Below are 5,998 nucleotides of genomic sequence, written 5' to 3'. Positions count from 1 at the left end.
TAGTGGGAGCCTCAAAAGCTTTAAAAAAACCTGAGCAGATATGGGGATATATGTATAACTGATTCATTTTGTTATAAAGCAGAAACGAACACACCAAAAAAACACAAAAACAAAACCCGAGCCTCTTTCTCCATTGGAAAGGTGTCAATTAAAAACAAGAGAATCACGGAGAAGTTAGGAGTCTTTAGGGTTCTCTCTCTATATTATATATCATCTGTAAATAGTGACAGTTTTTCTCCTTCCTTTCTTATTTGGATAACATTTTTTTTGTTGCTTTTCTTGCTTCATTACTGTAGCTAGGACATCTTTTCACACAGATTTTACTTTGCAATCATGTAAATATCTTACATATTCAAAAGATTTTTTAAAAAGATAAAAATAAACCCCTAAAGTGGAAAACAATTTGCGACAAATGAGCCTAACTTTATTTGAAATGTGGCAACATAGCTACACAGAGAACAGAGTTATTTCAGTACTCTGATTATCCACCCTTTGTGGGTTATGATCTACGGATAAATGAATAGAATGAAATCTCAAACTTCACTCAGAAATGTATTGTTAATACAGTAAGTCTCCTACATGTGAACCTTCAAGTTACAAACTTTCAAAGATGCAAACGTGTGTCGCATGTCCAATCATGTAAGGCATGAGTGAAATTGCAGCTTGCCCTCCGTCTCCTATTGCTGATGGTCCTTCAGCTCTACCATCTCCTTCCTCCTCTCCCTCCTCCAGTCAGTAACTCTTCTTGCCTGCTCACTCGATGCCAGCTGTTGTGCTGTACTACTGTACTTTTCAAGGTACTGGACTGTAAGATTAAAATGTTTTCTTTATTTTTTGTGTTTGTTTGTTTTTTATGTATTATTGGTGTGAAAAGTATTGTGACCCTATTACAGTACAGTACTAATTATATGGCTGATTGTGTTAGTTGGGTACCTAGACTAACTTTGTTGGACTTACAAACAAATTGGACTTACGAACACACTCTCAGAATGGAACTCATTCCTATGTAGGGGACTTATTATAGTGTTATAATTATGAACTAGGATCATTGCAGCACTATTTACAATAGCCAGGACACAGAAGCAACCTAAATGTCCACCAATGGAGAACTGGATAAAGAAGATGTGGTACATATATACAATGGAATATTAACTCAGCCATAAAAAAGAATGAAATAATGCCATTTGCAGTGACATGGATGGACCTAGAGATTGTCCTACTGAGTGAAGGGAAACATTTGTTGCCCTTATCCATACTAACATGTTTAAAGAACTTGACACAGGATTGATGTAAAAGAAGAACACTGTTAGAACTAATAAATTAATTCAGTAAATTCACAGAATACAAAATCAATATACAGAAATCTGTGGCCTTTCTATATACTAATAACAAACTATCAAAAAGAGAAATTAAGAAAACAATTCCATTTACAATTGCATCAAAAAGAATAAAATACCTATAAATAATTTAACCAAGGAGGTGAAAGACCTGTACACTGAAAACTATTACACTAATAAAAGAAATTGAAGAAGACACAAATAAATAGAAAGATATTCTGTGCTCATGAATTAGCAGAATTAATATAGTTAAAATGTCTATACTACCCAAAGCAATCTATATATTCATTGCAATCCCTATCAAAATTCCAATGGCATATTTCATAGGACTAGAACAAACAATTCTAAAATTTTATGGAACCACAAAAGATCCCAAATAGCCAAAACAATCTTGAGAAAGAAGAACAAAGTTGAAGGTTTCATGCTCCTCGATTTCACACTATATTACAAAGCTATAGTAATCAAAACAGTATGGTACTGGCACAAAAAATAGACATACAGATCAATGGACCAGAACTGAAAGGACAGAAATAAACCCGCACATATATGGACAATTAATTTATGACAGAGGAGCAAAGAACATACAATGGAGAGAGGAAAGTCACTTCAATAAATGGCATTGGCAAAACTGGACAATGACGTGCAAAAGAATGAAACTAGACCATTATCTCACACTATACACAAAAACTTAACTCAAAATGGATTAAAGACTTGAATGTAAGAACTGAAACCATAAAATGCCTAGAAAAAAAAATTGGCAGTAACCTCACTGACACTGATCTTAGCAATATCTTTGTGGATCTGACTCTAAAGGCAAGGGAAACAAAAGGAGAAATGAAGAAATGGAACTACATCAAACTAAAAAGCTGAATAGCAAAGGAAATCAACATCAAAACGAAAAAGCAACCTACTGAATGGGAGAAGATATCTGCAAATCATATATCTAATAAGGGGTTAATATGCAAAATATATAAAGAACTTATACAACTCAACAACTGATAAAACCAAATAAAACCAAACAACCTGATTTAAAAATGGGCAGAGGGGCTTCCCTGGTGGCGCAGTGGTTGAGAGTCCACCTGCCGATGCAGGGGACATGTGTTCGCGCCCCGGTCCGGGAGGATCCCCCATGTCGCGGAGTGGCTAGGCCCGTGAGCCACGGCTGCTGAGCCTGCGCGTCCGGAGCCTGTGCTCCGCAACAGGAGAGGCCACAACAGTGAGAGGCCCGTGTACCACAAAAAAAAAAAAAAATGGGCAGAGGACCTGAATAGTAATTTTTCCAAAGAAGCCATACAGATGGCCAACAGGCACATGAAAAGATGTTCAACATTGCTAATTATTAGGGAAACGCAATCAAAAGCACAATGAGATGTCAGCTGACACCTGTTAGAATGACAATTGAAAAGAAAAGAAATAACAAATGTTGGAGAAGATGTGGAGAAAAGGGAACCCTTGCACACTGTTTGTGGGACTGTAAATTGATGCAGCCAATATAGAAGACAGTATGGAGATTCCTCAAAAAATTAAGAATAGAACTACCATATGACCCAGATATTACACTTCTGAGTATTTATCCAAAGAACATGAAAACACTAATTTGAAAAGATATATGTACCCTATGTTCATTGCAGCATTATTTACAATAGCCAAGATATGGAAACAACCTAAGTGTCCATCAATGGATGAACGGATGACAAAGATGCGGATAAGGATGAATGGATAAGGAATATTCTATATTATATTATATATCACATTCTATTTATATTCTTTATATATATATAGTGGAATATTAGCCATAAAAAATAATCAAATCCTGCCATTGGTGAAAACATAGATGGACCTTGAATGTATTATGCTAAGTGAGATAAGTCACCCAGAGAAAGACACCAAATGATTTCACTCATATGTGGAATCTGACAAACACAAAACAAGCGAAATAAAACAAAACCAAACTCATATATACAGAGATCAGTGGTTATCAGAGGGAAAGGGGATTGGGGGAAATGGGAAGAGGGGGTCAACTATATGATGATGGATTGTAACTAGACTTGTGGTGGTAATCACTTTGTAGTATATACAGATGTCAAATTATAATTCTGTATACTTGAAACTTATATAATAAAAACTATATCAATAAAAAGGAGAAAAACTGTGTGAGAAGGTAACCAAATTCACAGAAGTATCAATTCCAACTCTCTCTTCACTCCATTCCTCCCATCTCCTCTAGGTAACCATTTTTATTGCTTCTTTTTGAAAATATAAGCAAATATCTAAATATATTCTTGTCCTCCTTTTTTTCCTAAACACAAAATATAGCATACTCTATATACTGAGGTTTGCTAACTTTTTTCATCTAAAAGTATGTTCTGGAGATTATTTCAGTTCACATTTTCCTGTCTTTTTATGACTGCCTGGTCTCCAACTCATTTATGAACTATAGTTTATTTGCCCACTCTCCTGTTGGTGAACATTTAAGTTGCTTCTAATCTTTTGGTACTACAAACAATGTTGTATAACCTTGTGCAAATTTATGGAAATTTCAGGGTAGGGGCCTAAAAGTGGGATTGCTGGGTCAAAGGTTAATGCATATGTAATTTTGTTAAAATTTGCCAAATCCCCTTCTGTAGGGTTTGTTCCATTTTGCACTTCCACTCTCAACAGAGCATGTTATCAAACTTTTAGATTCAGGAGCATTCAAATGTGTGTTTCTTTTATTATATGGGAAAGCGAGCATCATTTCATATGTGTAAGGAGCGACTTACATTTATTTTTCTCTGTTACCATATTCCTCTCTGTTCATGACTCTTGTCTATATTTATATACAATTTTGGGGCTTCTCCATTTTTTAAAATTGAAGTATAGTTGATTGCAATGTTGTGTTAGTTTCAGGTGTACAACAGAGTGATTCAGTTTATATATATATATATTTTTATTTATATTCTTTTTCAGATTCTTTTCAATTATAGGTTATTACAAGATTTTAAATATAGTTCCCTGTGCTATACAGTAGGTCCTTGTTGTTTACCTATTTTATATATAGTAGTGTGTATCTGTTAATCCCAAGCTCCTAATTTATCCCTCCCCCTCTTTCCCCCTTTAGTAACCATATATTTGTTTTCTATGTCTGTGAGTCTGTTTTGTAAATAAGTTCATTTGTATCATTTTTTTAGATTCCACATATAAGTGATATCACATGATATTTGTCTTTCTCTGTGTGACTTACATCACTTAGTATGATCATTTCTAGGTCCATCATGTTGCTGCAAATGGCATTATTTCATGCTCTTTTATGGCTGAATAATATTACATTGTGTGTATATATATATAGACAGATAGATAGATAGATAACACATCTTCTTTATCCATTCATCTGTTGATGGGCACTTGGACTGTTTCCATGTCTTGGCTATTGTAAATAGTGCTGCTATGAATATTGGGGGGCATGTATCTTTTTTTTTCTTATTGAAGTATAGTTGATTTACAATGTTTTGTTAGTTTCAGGTATACAGCAAAGTGATTCAGTTTTAGATTCAGAATTTTTTACCTTACAGCTTATTACAAAAAATTGAGCACAGTTCCTTGTGCTATACAGCATGTATCTTTTTGAGTTAAGAGCTTTTGTCTTTTCCGGATATATGGGACTTCTCCATTTTTAAGAGCTCTTTGTGTACTTGCCTTCATTTGTGAAATAACTTGCAAATGTTCTCTCCCAGTTTATCATTTGTCTTTTGATTTTGCTTATGGTGTTTCATTTTGCTTGTTTGTTTTTAGGTAGTAAAGTTTATCAGTCTTTTCCCTGTGTTACTGTTGGATTTTGAGAGGCTTTCCTCACTTCCAGGTTATAAAATAATTCACCTGTAATTCATAGGTCTCTGGTTTCATGTTTTACATTTGGTTCTCTGATTCATTTGGAGTTTATTTCAGTGTGAGATTTAGATTCACTTTCATCCTTTTCCAGATGGCTTTCTCTCGTTCCCAACATCATTTATTAAAAAGCCCATATTTTCCTCAGATAGGAATAACTTGATTTATTTTTGGACATTAACTTGATATAATGCAGCACAAAGAGACTAAGGAACAAACATCGGGGAGAAATGAGATCCACAAATAGACATTTTAACTCTAGTGTGGAATAGAACCACTCCTTCACTATTTGGAATGGAGAGGAACAATGCTCACAATGGTAGACATGCGTGGTCCTCCACTAGCCGTTCCAGATCCACGCTCTGTCCTGCCCAGTTGCTGTCTCAGTCCCGCCCACACCACTGTAAAAAGGTCCTCCTAAACCATTTTCACTTATGCCTCTCTGCCCTTTGAGCATGCAGTCTGTGTCCTGTCAGAGCCTGATATACCAATGGCATCACAAATACACACCAACCTATCAGCAAAAAGGTAGGCAGTATGGTTCCATTCCACCATCCCCAAATTGGAAATGTTACAGAGTAAAGCTGAAAAACACTCAATTAGGTCACACCTCATCTAGAAATCCAGTGTGGTATTATTTATCTTGATTATCTTCCTAATTTGCTATACAAGGCTCTGGTCTAATTTGTGATTGGTTTCACAAATCAAGTCCATCTTCAAAGGCTTAAGGTTGAACTCCTCCTAGGACACTAAAGATAGTATTCTCTGACTCTGAAGACAGTTCCACTAAAAAGCAT

Source organism: Delphinapterus leucas, chromosome 10 (genome assembly GCF_059928025.1).
Source record: "Delphinapterus leucas isolate spDelLeu-1000000601 "Yukka" chromosome 10, BTC_Dleu_Yukka2, whole genome shotgun sequence".
Lineage (NCBI taxonomy): Eukaryota > Metazoa > Chordata > Mammalia > Artiodactyla > Monodontidae > Delphinapterus > Delphinapterus leucas.
This window is presented reverse-complemented; position numbering follows the sequence as displayed.